A 15,774-nucleotide genomic window follows, 5' to 3' on the forward strand; every position below is an offset into this window, starting at 1 on the left:
AATAGTTAGTGGAGCTTTCAGATGAAAAGCCTCCCAAGTCACTCTGCACAAAGGAAAACAAGCGTTTGTATCGTGCCTGTCAGTGGATGTGGTCACCAGCAAACTGCGCCAACAAGCCCCAAACAATGCTTGTGGCTGAGATCACCCCAGTTCCCGGCCCTTACCTTGCGTGGGGCTTGGGGAGGGGGGTGGGGGCCGTGTGTTGTTCTGTTTTTTAAAACAATGGCTCCCAGAACAAAAGGCTGATTTGTGCAGCAGGCAGAGCTGGGGACCACCTAGAGCACGGGGCTGCAGCCCCATATGGTGCCACACAATAACAAATAAGAACAACAATAAGGAAAGCTGCACCCACTTTGCTCGGTACGGTGTTCTCAAAGTTACACAGTACGAAGCAATTATCCCAAAGTGGCAATTTTATTTGAAAATAACATTTAAATTAAAATGGGCATTTCAGGGCCTCCTGCTGAAGAGTGACATGGGCTGTTCAGGGGCCCACTGTCACTTTGTCAGCTGTCACATGCTGCCTCCTGCTAAATGGGCGCAGTTTGCCTTTACCCTTTATCCAGACTCTTAAAAATGCCTCACGCATTTTATGAAGACCAACTAAGTGGGATTGCATCTCTGACAGCTGTTCCAGCTTGGGCTCAGTGAAAGCGCCTTGCATACATCTATCTTTTCTGCGAACAATTTGGATAGATAACAAGGCTCAGGGAGAGGGGTGTGCCAGGGGAGAGCGCTGGAAAAAGCGCTGTCACACCCCGGTCACCTGCCAACACCCAGCCCAGGGTAACACCAGTCAAGGGGATGCTTCATGAGAACTCAGCTTTGCTTCAATAAGTTTTATGTCTCCTGCCTACAGCCTGCAAACCCCACCACAGCCAAGTGTCCCTGTGGAGCTGGCCAAAGAGGCAATGTTGTCCTGGGCTGGGTCACCAAGAACTAGGGACAGCAGTGCAAAGCTGACAGCACAGGAGGGACTCAGGATTCTCTGGATTCCTTTACACTTAGTAAATTCTGAACTGCACCTTAAAATTTCACCATTTTCCTGATTCTCTCTCCTCCTCTTTTTACCAACACATTTAACCATTAAAACTCGCCGTGTCACAAACACTGTCATTCAACCAGGACACTGCCAGGCTGAACCTTTATGCTGTGACGTACCACCTGCACACTCCCACCACAGCCTTCCCTTGAGGCCAGTGTTCCCCAAAGCTACAGCACAGTTCAAGTCTCAGAAATGCTCAAGTGCTGCTGTGGACACAGCCACAGGTTCCTCAGCACATGCAGACACACCCAACAGCAGCCCCAGACTGTCTCTCCTGTTCCTCTACACCTGTATCAGAATCCCAGAGTCTCTGTGGCTGGAAAAGCCCTCCCAGAGCAGAGACCAACCTGTGACCCACCCACACCCTGTCACAGACCAGAGCACGCTTGGGCAGTATTTCTGCAATCCTGCTGGACCTCCTGTCTAGGAGAAGGCAATCCCTAAAACTAACCTAGCTCTCCTGAAGGCCTCTTCTCTCCAGACCATACCCCACGGATAAGGAAAACTGTTCTGATGAAAGCAGCAATTCTATTGGCAAGGCGGAAGCAAGACATCCATTCAAAATAAGGTCAACAATGTCTGAATTGGTTCTCTAGAATCACTAGATACTCATACTGAGGGTTTTGTAGTCATAAAGAGTTAAATCACGAAATATATGAACACTGAAATAGTTTTGAAACAAAACTTTCCTCACAAAAATCTCCTATACAGTGGAGCTGAAGTGGTCATCATGGCTCCTTCTGTTTCTGGGCTCAAGAAGAAAGTTTCCTGCCAGGAAGGCCAGTGTCCTGGGTCAGTGTTCCCCAGGAAGAAGGCCAGTCTTGGCTCAAAAGTTTTCCAGTCCCATGAGACTCTGTGTGCCATAATTTCCTTGCACAACAAGATGATGTTTTCATGCTGGATTATGTTACAAAATTTTCAGAGCTGAGATTTTCACATCTATGGTAATGAGGACCCCTTAGAGTAGGTGGAACGTGTGCAGGAGATTCACTGATGGGAAGCAAATTCTAATTTCTTCCTGCTTTTATTGCTGATTAAAGTGAAGAAATGTCTGTACTTTGCTCCATTCTGTGTTATGAGATCTCACATAATCACTGACAATAGTTTAAGGTATTATCTGATCTATGGAAGTGCATGTATTTTAAAAGAGGTAAAAGTCTTAAACCCAACATATTAAACATGAAAGGGGTGTCTGGTTTACTTGTTCAAAGTAAGGGATTTGCTCCCAGGAGTGACACATCTATTACTAATTAAACAATTAATTTATTATGCAGCACTTGCAGAAAACAACATATTTGAAGTCTGAAAACATCTGCTAAAGAATGGAAAATAATTTGGATACAAATAATTATCTTCAGGATTTTTCTTTACACTGGAAGATGCTAAACACAATTCAAGTGTTGTTCTCTCTGAGCTAAATAACAGTCATGGTGTCACCAGCAATGCCGAGGCAAAGTGGAGCAGGAACAGGGAGTCATTTTCCTAAACATGCCCATTTCTGGGTCATTTTAGCACACGTGCAGAGACAGACGGTTCCTTACAGCTTCAAGCTGTCAGTGTGCAGGATCACCAGCACACAAGGGATTCTCTGCCCAGGTCCCACGAGGAGCTGCCCCTTGGCTCCCCAGAGCCTTGGCACTGGGCAGGTCAGCTTCTCCACCCCTCTCCCAGCGACCAAACATCAACAGCAGTCAGTTCTTCTGTCCTCCATGACCTAAAATTCCTTGCAGAAAACTCACAGCACATCCCCTATAGCTGTGCATACATACCCACATATATGTGTTATGGAACGGGAGGGGAGGGATGTTCTCAACCACAAATCCAGATGCAGATGCCTCTTGGTGAGGATTCAGAGGTCTGTCCCTTTATCTGAGGGTATAATTCAAAATCTTGTTCATCACATCAAGCATCCCATCCAGCTGGAGCAGAGGTCCTAATCTGCCCTGCGGAGCCTTTTTCACTCCCAGCTTTCTCAAATAGTTTCTTCAGTGTCAAGGTATCTCAGCCATCAGCTTTCACTTCAGCTTTTCTCTGCCATCATTCTCAGATTTTTGTCTTCTGTTGACTTTCTTTCTCTCTAACACCCCTAAAAATCTTTTACTTAACATCTTTATTGCTTAAATACTTGCCTAGACACCCATTGCTTGTCACAACAGAATGGGAACATCCTTTCTCCAGTCTTAACAGCTTCTTATTCCTCTGTGAGCAGGGCAAAAAAAATCTTCCAAGTTTAGCATGGTGGCATTGCAACCATCTACAGGTGCTTCCTTTTTAGTCCATATATATTAACTGCCTCCTTTGTAGTCCCTTATGATCCATTCTTTACCACTTCTCCTTCAGTATCCAGCAGCTAATTCCATCCTTGTACTTTTCTTTCCATCAGCCTCCCTCACAATTCTTTTCTGTATTCATGTTCTCTCCTGTGCTGCTCTTTTAACTGGGCCTTCTGTAAGACCCATAAAACAAACCCACTATTTTTGAATTGTTTATTGAAGCTCTCCTTTGCTGTGTTGGCTGCAGTTAGGCCAAATGTATCTGGAGCCCACTGCTGATCACACCACCCCATACCCCCACGGTGTTTGTGTCACCTCTTGATTTCAGCAACACTTGTCACTCATCTCAGACAAGAACACCCCTAGGTTTACAAGAAAACCCCTCAGGCAGAAATTGGTTTTATCCCAACAAATGTATTGAAACTACTTTCCCTCTGAACTACAGCCTCCTGCTCCTACAGCACATCTGGACGGAGGAACAGCAAACCCACGAGGGCTGGAGAGGCCGCGGGGCTGGCAGGACACGGGGCTGTGCCAGGCGTCCAGAAACGCTCCAGAGCTGGCAGTGCTGGGGGGCACAGGGCCCTGAGAAGGGAGGCTGTGTGGGCACCTGCCTGCTCTCACACTGCTCCATCCGCACTGCTGAGCTGCTTCAGTGCAGCTCTCACAGGAGGAGCTTCCGCCCTTCTGAATGCGATCAGAGAAAAGACTGGAAAATGGGATCCTCATGTTCATTATGAGAAAAGTAGTGCTTGAAATAAAGTCCCAAATATGTTTTGTAGTTGCCTTAGATATCACCATTATTAGTGGCCTTAAGAGGTGCGAGAAATTTCTATAACTAAAAACGTAACAAAGGACCAGAGTACTTGGGGAGAACAGTAGAAAAATCAGGATTCTTTTTTTTTTTTTTAATAGATTTTAAAGGTATACAGTTCTTGCGATTTAAATTTACCACCAAACCTCCCAGCTTCTCCCCCAGTGTACCAATTCAGGGCTACTTAGAAGGAAAAAAAGGAGAGAAAAAGGAAAATCATTAAACAACCCCCCAAAAAGAGGGCTCAATGAGGTCTCATTTCGTCGTAATGAGCTCCAATTTAACATGATCATTATTTCTGACATTAAAGGCCTGTGAATAGTGTCACATGCCCAGAAGCTATTTTTTTTTTACCCTCTAATGCCAGAAATAACAAGCTGCAGTTAAGGGACAGTGAATCAGGGTCTGTAAAATTACATTAAAATAGGAATTTCACTACTGCTAGAATGACTCTTATCTAGGCAGCCCGCTCTGAAGGAGGTTTCTGGAGTGTGTGGCTCCTGAGATGGGGCTGGTACCCGCCAGCCCCCGCACAGTGCCCACGTCTGCACCCAGGAGAAGGAGCCAGCAGCAGGCACAGAGACAGACGGGGCTCACTGCAACCAGGGACCAACTCCCCCTGCCAGGAGCCCCTTCCAGCAGCACGAGCGCAGCCTTCCCCAGGCACGGGAGCTGAGGGTGGGCCGAGAAAGCCCTTGCAGAGACAGCCCACGGTCAGAGACAGCCCACGGTCAGAGGCAGACAGCCCACGGTCAGAGACAGCCCACGGTCAGAGGCAGACAGCCCACGGTCAGAGACAGCCCACGGTCAGAGGCAGACAGCCCACGGTCAGAGACAGCCCACGGTCAGAGGCAGACAGCCCACGGTCAGAGACAGCCCACGGTCAGAGGCAGACAGCCCACGGTCAGAGACAGCCCACGGTCAGAGGCAGACAGCCCACGGTCAGAGACAGCCCACGGTCAGAGGCAGACAGCCCACGGTCAGAGACAGCCCACGGTCAGAGGCAGACAGCCCACGGTCAGAGACAGCCCACGGTCAGTGGTGGGAGCGAGGGATGAACCAGCAGGGCAGCCCAGAAGGGCCTTTCCTCAAAGGAACAGACACTGGCTTGGGAAACCCAGTTTGCCTGAGTGCAGGAATAAATCCTTTCACACAGGGCACGAGGGGATGAGGCACGCCGGTGGCACAGAAGCACTCGGAGCCCATTTCCCTCAAACATGTGATACCTTGCCAGAACCCTCCACAGCTTCGAGCCCTTTCTGTTAGCTTTTCGTTGCAAGGAAGTTACTGGTTCACTGGGGGTCACCTCCCGTTTCTGCCATCTAAAGCTGTCCAAGGTGACTCCACAGCCTCACAAAGGTGCCAGGGGTTGATCAGTGTGCTGAGGTGTATAGAGAAGCGGGAATGCCAGAGGCAGCCAGTGTGAGGTAAAGGTACAGCTACAGATACACTTTGGGAAGATTTGATCAATTTTACTTCCTTATATTAAACATGCATGATGCCAGATTTCCACCCACAAAGTACAGAACCAACACCTGGGCATGGCTCCAGAACTGGACAAAGACTCCAGATGGTCCCAGCTGTCATCTCACACTCCACGTGAAATATTTAGTGTTACAAGAAGACAGAGACACATCTGCACCCTCAGAAAACAAACTTGCCTGCATGCAGCGCACACAAGCCAGCTATGTCCAGTGGTATTATGCCCATTTCATGGTACTTGAAAACCTCACTGATGTAAACTGGGGATGAACAGATGATTTTGGGGGTGTTTTTGTCTGGAACACATTTAGGTAAGGCCACTTCCATCCAAAGGAAACAACGAAATTCTCCAATGAATGAATGAGCCCAGGTCTCTTTCCTGGGCTCGTGTAAGAGCCCACACACACAAGCACATGCATGTGGATACTGACTGGCTTTGCACAAATCAATTGCAGGTCTGGATCTGAAGTATGAACTGTGGGCAACAGGGAGCAGGCAATTCAGCACCTGCAAGGCAGACACAGAGGGAGAAGGGGCAGGAAGAAATGCAAGTTGATGTGTACCTGTGAAATGTGGGCAAGGGCAAAGCTGGAGGAGCTTTCAAGGAAAAAGGCCCCAGTTTGTGTCTTCATTGATAATTGGTTTGTTTGTGCGGAGCAAGCAGGCGGAAAAGGCATCGGAAAAAAGTGATGGAGTGAAACAGCATGGGCTGTGCTTCCCTGCCTGACGAGGGGGAGAGAAATTGTGAGCAACTGAGGGAGGTCCCCGAGGGGTTCATTAAGTGACTGGCCCTTCACAGTCCCCTGCCAGAGCTGACCTGGAAACATTAACATGAGGCCAGAGTTCCACCACGGGGCGGGGGGGCAGCTGCACACCACAGTGGTCCTGGGCACAGCACACGTGTCTGCCCTGGGGCTGCACCCAGCCCTGGGCCGGCAAACCTGGCCCTGCTGCTGCTTGGAGGAGCTGTCCTGGCACCCAGAGAGCGCTGTGGAACTGGGGCACGGGACCAGGGAGAGCAGTGGCACAGCAGGGATGACACAACAGCACCTGCTCTAAGAGATGACAAATACTTACCAGGAAATGAGGCAGCTGCCTGGACCAAGATTAGCAGGTAGAGAAGGAATAGGAAAACCAAAAGGAAGCCTAGGGAATTATCCCATTTGTCCTTTAAAATTTGAGGATTTAAAAAACATGGAATATGGAGTTTAGAAAGAGAGCTGAAAGCTGTCACATCACCCATCTGACAGAGCTGTCCCAAAGGAACACATGTTCCAGTCTGGCAGAGATCAGCACTTGCACTGGCCAGTGGGACAAGTGGCAGTGGGAGCCGAGCATCAGGGGGATCCAACAGATCCACCTCAAACCCCCATCACATTGCACTTGGGAAGAGGACAAAGATGTCCCCAGAGCACTCAGGTTAACCTGAACTAACAGAATAATTCCCACTTACGACCAAGTCACCTCTCCAAAATCATGTTCATGCCACCCTTACAAATGTGACCACCTCAGACCTAAAACATGAGTCTTCTCATCTCCTTCCTGTGCCTCCCCTGGAATATAATCACAGGATTTTAAGCCCTACCAATCAATCCAAAAGTATTTTAAAAGGCTTAACAGAAACTTAAAAGAAAAAGTAAAAATAAGAGAAAACAACTGACCTAAGAGGGAAGGGAGACAATGACTTTCTTGTTACAGAACAGAACAGAGTAAACCACCTAAAAAAATGAACTGAAATAAGGCCCAAACATGGCATGAAGTAAATGTGTCCTTCTCCAAGAGCTCTCATCTGTTTGCTAACAACATCACAGTCTTATGGGGGGATTATGACTGCAGCAGGGTGTTCCACATGTATTTAGGTTCTTTAAACAATGAAAAAGCCCCAAAACAAAGAACACCTTCCCATGCATTAGATTTGTCCACAAGGCCATGGATACAAGGCCCAGGCTGCCCAGCCTGGACCTGCAGCAGGTGACAATGACCACGGTGCAGGTGTGGCTGCAAACACCACGGGCCTGGCAGCAAACGCCTGGGGACTGGGAGCCAACACTCCCCTGGGGCAGAACCACCTACTCTGCCCTCAGACAAGAGTCCTCCAATCTAAGCATGTCCCAGGTCTAATATTATTTCACTGCATTAACTTGCTTTTCCATTGCAGAAATCCAATGCCAGCAAACTCTGCTTCAGGAAAAGGCTCTGAACAAAGAGCTTTCCCTGTTCCTGTGACCTGCCTCCCTCCCTGAGCGCCGTGAGCACCACCACCAGCTGACAATGCACTGGAAGACACACATCAGGAGAAGTAGGACTTGGTAATCATATATTGGTATTTTTTAAAATAAAAACTGACTCCAAGTTTTTTAGTCAATTAAACACATCCGGCACATCATGTATGTGATGTAATGACAGCTTGAGACTCGAAATGCTTTTGATGCATTATTAACCATAAAAAAGGCATTAAATACTGAGCTCGAATGCCATAGGGATGCATATTTCAATAGAAATTATTTTTCAATATATGCTTAAAGTTTATTTTGGTAAACAGATGACTGGGGGCTGTCAGAACTACAGACAGATTTATGTCTAGTTGGAGTCTTTTGGAAATGAAGGGAAATAGCTGGACTTGTTGAGCACATGGAAGGGATATAATTCTTTCTGCCAGCTCAGAGGAGGGTGAGCAGTAGCTTGGAAGCTTCCCCAGTTGGGAATATTAATTTTAGAGTGACGGTTGGGAATTTTGCCAGGTAAATACAATCTTGGGGAAAAAAGAATAGGAGAAACATGACATTTTACTACCTGATTGAGAGATGTCACATTCATTTTCTGCACCTGCAAACAGAAGTCACAGTTCCAAGTGTTAACATCAAATAATCCCTGGCAGAAACTTGGGTTTTTATCCAGTGTTTTATTACCATCGTAAAGCCACTCTTGCCATGTATTAAAACCAAACAACCCCAAAACCAAAGCACCCCTTGCACCCCTCACTGCCCCGCAGACGCCCTCAGGGAAGCCTGGCAGCACACTTCTGCTCTGCTCCGTGCAGGCCCTGGACTCCAGCGTGCAGATTCGGAGCAGGAAAGAAACAGAACCCAGTGGAGGAGCCCGTGCAGACCCTCCACTGCCAGGATCACTCTTCCCTCACTGCCAAGTGACCTCTGCGGATTGAATGTGCAGGCCGAAGGATTTGGTACCTTCCATTTTAGAAGAAATCTAAAATTTCAGCATATCAGGGCTGCAAATTTCTTGTTGCTATTCACATTATTTCACCAGTGTTCCTACATAAGTATGTATATTATCATAACCAAGTTTGGTTTGGTATTGGGATCAGGCCGGCAAAAGTAACACCCAATGCCCACTGATTTTGCAGGGGCACTATGGAAGTGAGGTGTGCAGGATCAACCCCTTCACATTTAGATCTTCAAACATCTGAACACCGTTATCAAGCTGCCTTGTACTTCTCTCTCTGTCAGGCTACACATGGTCAGCTCCTTTAATCTTTCCTCAGAGATCAATCCCTCAGCCCCTTAATCCTTTTTGTTGCTCTTCTCTAATCTCCTCGTGCTTTGCCGATAGCTCTCAGCCTCGGTGCCCGAGCAGAATGCTCCATGCACGGGACCCCCGTCAGCAGAGAAGCTTCCAGAACACCTTCTTGCACTGGGAAGCGATCTTCTCCAGACTTGGTTGCTTTGCCACCATAGTACAAATGAGGTGTTTCTCACCATACCCCAAGAAGGTGCCTCTGCTTTCATTTCTCAGCAGTAGAAGTGGCAGAATAGGGGCAGCCTTTCCAAAACAGTGATTTTTTTAATGCAAGACCTGATAATTTGATGTATTCCCAGAGCTGCCTGGCCCTGCAGGACACCCACGCCCCACACGCAAACCCCGAGCATCACAAACTAGAGTTAGAGCCATCAGAAAGGGAGCCCTGGCTACACCCCAGTAATTCCCTTAGCCCTGCAAGGCCTTTCCCAGTGCACACGGTGAAACAGCAGCTCTGGGCTGGCAGGAGGGAAACTGCTGGGGGTTTTCCCTGCTCACACCCCCCCCTTGTCTGATCTGAAATGCAGCTCCACCATTTCACTGCCAAAGAAAGCTAAAAAAAAAAAAAACCAAAAAGAAAAACACAGGTTAAGTTGCCTTTAATCTCTAATTCCTGTACAAGAACGGATTGCACGTGGTAAAGGATAAAGGCAGATCCGAAGTCAGCGGGTTATGCAGACTGCACCAGACCTTCGCTTTCAGAGAGACACAGCCTGGGGAATTACACAAATGGCCTTCCATTGCCCTCTTCGGTTCTTTTTATGGCAAAATGCTTTGCTTTTATCAGTCCCCCCCTTCTCCAAGTCCCAGAGGCTCGGCCAAACAAAAGGCAGATGCGCAAAGTGCACCCTTCTCCCCTGAATGGAGCGGGAGCCTCGCTCCGCAGGGAAGCCACGGCCGGGTGGAAAATGCTCTCAAAAAGTAAAAGCCGGTAAGAGCGGCCGATCTTTCTGCCTGGGTGAAGGAATTTGGCCTCAGCCAAAAAAAAAAAAGAAGGGGGGAGAAAGGAGGGGGCTGCTCTTTTCAAGCCCCCGTAGGCGTCGCAGCACTGAACTGTGTCAGGCTGGAACAGACAGAGGAGGAACACGAGCCTATTGTCGGAGATACCATCAAAAATAGAAGCAAAGAGAAAATCCTGAGCAAGAATCTGCCAGGGAGAGGACCCTGAACAAGCCATGTCTTCAGCCATGGAAGCCCAAGGTTCTCAGGGGTTCGGAGCAGGGCCCTGAAGGCCAGGGAGCACCCACGGTGTCCCAACAATGACAGCACAGTCACTCCCAGAGAAGGGGCCAGAGATCCCAGCCCAGAGACCCCAGGGCAGGGCCACAAGCACCAGACCAGTTTCAGGTGAAGTTCTTTTACAATCAAACAAAATCTAGCTGTTGTAAATGAAATTAAGATTGATTTCAGCACTGCCCACTTTAGACTGCTGATGCTCTTACTCATGTGATTTTTGATGGGAGACAATGAAGAATCTGTAATTGGCAGAGAAAGACATACAAACTGATGGGGAATCAACCAACATTTTCCTGCCACCTTTCAATCTTAATATGTCACTGACTCACACACAAAGACCTGAATAAAGATTAAATCTGTAATAATTTACTCAAAATCAGATGCTTGCACAGTAGGACTGAAGTACTATCTACATGCTGATTCAGCTTGAAACAACTAAACCCACAGCACTGGCTCTTGTAACAACGGATGAGTTGTGTTTGCTGCCAGGAGGAATGTTTAGCCACGGGATTAAATCTGTACACAAACCCTGAAGCCTCACTGGTACAAGTTCATATTCAACACATCAATCTATTGGGTAGACTGAGTCTAAATGGGAAATCCCCTCCACTGCCATTATTGTTGTGCTGGATCATCACTCCTTGGAAGCACAGAAGTGCTGCTTGCAATCCTCAATAACAGCCCTGGCTTCCAGTCTCCAAGGATCTATCTCCTACCTGAAGCAGTTGGCATCTCACTGCAGCCTGCCTCAGCTAAAGGAATTTGCTAAACTCTAGGCTATGTCTATTTTAAGTTTTGGCTTCTGCATTTCACAAACATAACCCATGGTCACAGGTCAGCACATCACCTGCACATCAGCACCTGTTTGTGAATGGACTGAGGCCACAGTGTGACTCACAGAGGTGAGGTGTCTGGTGCAAAGTGTCCTTGCCCATGGCTGGGGGCTGGAATTAGGTGAGCTTTAAGGTGCCTTCCAACACAAACCTCTCTGGCATTCTGTGATTTCTCATCTGAGTGCAGCCTTGTGCACAGCTCCACCATCCTCCCTCATTGCCCATCTGCCTGTGAGCACCATCCCGACACACACTCTGCACAGCAAAGCCTTGAGAGCCAGCCAGCACACCTTCCCCCACTAACTGAGCTGAAGAAACAGCACTGACAACACTTTTCAATACAAAAAAGTATCTGTGGTTCCAGTGCAAGACGGAATGGGGCACGGAGCAGATCCCACCCAGCATGCAGGGGCAGGGTATGGATGGCACTCTTTTCCTCTGGGAAACATCCCTGTGGCACACCACGACCTGTTCCTGAAGTCAGCTTTGTAGAGAAAATCCATATTTTTCTATGCTTTATCTTAAAAGAGATTCTAAACTGCTACTTGTATTTACTAACATGAGATATTGAAAGTTTGTAAATGTGTGTACGATTAATAAAACATCAGGTGCTGCCTCTTGCTTTAAACGTTTGCGTGTCTGGAAGCTGGAGAGCAGCTCATTTAAACAATGTATGTATTCTGGATAACATTTCCCTGCAAATGTTCCCTCTTTCACTATGATACCCTTTAAAAAGTGTAAAACATTCCATGCTAATAAGAATCAACAGGGGAAAAAAATTCTTAGCACAAGTGCTTAAATAAATTATCATCTTTGTAACTCTGCCATAAATCCCCTGGTTGGGATATGATGATTTAGCACTTGCTGCTCTGGCATAAATCCAAATTCTTGGGTTCTTTATTGGATAAAATACTGCCGTTTCACCTTTCTGACCTCACTCCAGCTTCAGGCTGAGGTGACACGAGTCTCCTGGTGTCCCCGCAGTCCTTGGTGGGCCGTGGCAGGCAGGACACCGGGGCCTTTCCTGCAGGGCTGCCCAGGCAGGGGGGAGATGCCTCCTGCCAGCCCCCACAGCAAACACCTGCCTTCATTTTCTCTCCTAGGAAGAAAGACTTTGGCTCCCAGAACAGGCACAGAAAATATGCCAACAAATCCCCTGGAATACAGGAGAAACCCCTACATCCACAATGAGGAAAAACTGAATCCCCCCCCCAAAAAACAACCACCAAATGCCTGAACAGGAGGGGTCACATAAGAGCTAAGCCTTGTGCTTTCCTGTGGGAAAGAAGTGTTTCCTGCTTGCTTCAGACATAAGTGCTCCCAGCCATGGTGAACCTCACCGGTTACTCTTATCCAAAATGCCATTATTTGCTTTATTCAGTCTGAGTTACCACCTCAAGGAAGAGGAGAAGCACAGAGAGCAGCTCTGAGCCAGGTCTTCCATGCCTCAGCTGAGGAACGTGAGCAGTGTCGCCTCCTTGGTGACACTTCTGAGGTGGAAAACCACCTCCAGCCCTGGGCACCGGTTTAGTTGTTGGAGAGTCTCCTCCAGCCATTAGACACAGACAGGTGCACTGATCAGGATCATGCTTCCCTGCAGGAGTTTCCCAAGCTGCTTTACAGGAATACAGCTCCAGGTACATGAACACCTTGGCCACCCCAATCACTCACTGCTTTTTCTTCACTACTTGAATATTGCCTGACTTTCCAAAAGGTCATTCCAAGGCCATTTAATGAAGACAAGTCCTCAGCTAAACAATTTTTATTAGAACATTTAAAGAATGAATCCTGTAAGCACATGTGTTTATCTGGTTTTTCAAGCTTCCAGGGACTCAGGAAAATCTCATATTAGAGGTTTGGTTGACTTCTCTCCCAGCTAAAATTACAAGTCTCAATGTCTCTACAAACTGCATGACTAACTCCAGACCCTTTCACCGGGCAGCATCCAGGTTTTACTTCCCAACAAAACTGGGAACATCAAATTAAGGGTGCTCCATTGCTCCTGGGCATAACATCAAGTGTCCACGTCACAGTGCCAAACAAACATGCTAGAAGCTTGTGGGTACATAACATGCCAAAAAAAACCATTGAGGAATGCATAGTCTGAAGAAAACATTAATTCACCAAGACAGAAATTAGCACAGCACGTTCCAGCTCAGCACCACAATCCTGAGCAGACAAACTCCTCACCAACTGTGACGTGCAAGGCCACTGGAGCAGCACAAAGGGGGACTGAAATGCAACTACCAGAGATCCTTGTGTAATCACCTTCTGTCCATCACAACTCCACCCACCTCTCCCCTACCTCAGATACCCTTAATTCTGCCTGAACACTGACCTACAGCTGAACACAGTGTCTGAACACCTGCAACCACACACGGATCCGTGGCAGAGGTCACCGTGACCACACAGATGTTCTGGGTTCGGTGCCCTTGGTCCCCCTGTCATTTCTGCATGGTGCCCTGAAGAGACACTGATGTTGGGAATATGGGAGCACTGCTCTCCTCTGGACTTGGCTTTGCTGATGTGACCCGAGGGCACAGATAGCCCAGACTGACAGCAGCAAGAGTCAACCCCAAGGCTGCGCTGGGAGGTGCAAAGGAAGTTATTCATTAGAACACAAAGCAGTTAAACTGTGAGTGGGAAAGGCTGGTCGGGCTACAGCAGCTGCAGGACCCCCATGTCTGGTGGAGCAGAGCTGGGCAGGGGTCCAGGGGACATGGCCAGTGCTCCATCCATCCCACAGGGACCTGCTTCGTGTCCCACTGCCTCTGCCAGCACTGCCCTGGGGTCGGAGGCTCACACGCCGGCCTTGAACTCCCCGTCTGTCTCTCTGCTGTCTCCCTGCCATATTAATTACCATTTCCCCTGCCAGGGCCAGAAAACAACCTTCACTGCATTAGTGCTAATTAAGAAGAGTGACTTTCCTATCCTGGCTGCTTAAATCACCCTCCTCTCCTCATCCAGAGCAGAAAGCAGTGCTGACAGTCTTACTAAAAACAGAAGGCAACACCTCAGTCACACTTCGAGCTGACAAATGGGGACAAGGAGCTCTGTCCTTCTGTGGGGACAGTGAGGCTGCCTGGGGCAGGAGGGGAGAGAGACAGAAATGACACATGCCCTGGGACTTGGAGATCTGTACCTCAGGGAGAGGTGGGGACAGCATCCTGCTTTGGAAGCATCTCCTACCTGAAAGCAGAGCACCAGAACAAGCACAGCCCTGTCGGCAGAGGGGCAATGTGCCTCTCCACCAGAACACAGATTTGTGCAGTTTTATGGAGCCACCAGTGTTTGTAAAGTGCCAGTTTGAGTCTCTCAGTATCAGATCCTTACTGCAGTTGCATTCAGATGTTTCTTATGCCCTTACCCTCCCCTAGGCCTGCTGGCTGCACAGACAGGCCAGGGGGGTCCTGCTGGTGTCTCGTCACTCTGACTCCAGCAGCAGCGTGGCCGTGGCCCCAGCGGATCTGGAGAGCACACTGTGACACCCACCATGGCTCCTACTTCACAACGAACCACAGTTTCTGCAAGACATGAGATGTCCCCACCTCAAGTACTTGTTATATGTGACTGGAAAAGCCTGGAGCCACCAGGAGCTTCAGCAATATGTGAGCCTTTGGCCTTTGGTTTACAGTCCTCTGGGAATAACAAACGTGTGCTGAGTGTGTACTGTTATTTTAGTTTTTGTTGCTGACCAACTTTCAGAATCAATAGGAGGCAAAAGTCCTGCTCCACAGAGGAGGCAGGTTCAGAGACCTTAAGTGGTGGGAAGCCCCCAGGGCCCAGAGTCAGTGCCCAGCACTGGATGAGGTGGATTTCTCCTAAATCATATTAAGTCATCCACAGAAACATTAAAGAGTTTCCTGACATTACAATTCTGTGCAAGCAGTTAGAGCTGTTGCCATAGGAACACTAACAAATACAGGGATGGGTATAATTGTGAATAAAAGGGATGGGGTAAAGGAAGCAAATGGCCTATGCAAGGACAAAGTTTGGACTCTGTGCTGCTTGTCTGAGCAGAGACGTGGGCAGGCACAGTGTGGAGAGTGGGCTGGGGGCCTCTCACAGCCCTGCACCACCACTGCCCCAGGCAGGGGTCTGCAGAGCAGCCCCAGGCCCCATCCCACCACCCCCACCCTCTGCTGCAGGCTCTGCTCCCTCTGGGGACAGGGAGGCAGTGGCTCAGCCCTGCCAGCTCTGGCCCTCCTTCCCCTCCTTCCCCCTGCTTTACAGAAATAGATAGAACACATGTTCCCATTAGTCACTTGCTAGAGGGAAGCTGGGGGGTATGTGCTGACAGCCACAAAGCTGAGCTCTAATTTGAATACTATTTGCATATTCCAGGTAGACAAAGCGCAGCCGTATTAAAAACGAGCGTGAGGACGCACAAAGTGAGGCAGCAGCGATGACATTTGCCAGAAATGCAGCCTTTTTCCCAGCATGTTCCTAACACAGCTGCCAGGGCCCCTCTCGGCTGCTAACGCCCGGGCAGGCTGGTCTCAGGGAGGCTCTTAATGAAACCCTGCTTGCCAAGAATGGTTTGTATCTGCAGCA

General features: G+C 48.5%; 1 protein-coding gene across 2 annotated transcripts in view; it reads right to left on the minus strand.

Moving 5' to 3' along the window:
- ZFHX3 (zinc finger homeobox 3) overlaps positions 1 to 15,774 on the minus strand; it is a 382,420-nt gene that overhangs the window by 218,506 nt on the left and 148,140 nt on the right. The window lies entirely within an intron of this gene.

The sequence above is a fragment of the Passer montanus genome, unplaced genomic scaffold, assembly GCF_014805655.1.
Source record: "Passer montanus isolate IOZ18808 unplaced genomic scaffold, ASM1480565v1 scaffold98, whole genome shotgun sequence".
Classification (NCBI taxonomy): Eukaryota; Metazoa; Chordata; class Aves; order Passeriformes; family Passeridae; genus Passer; species Passer montanus.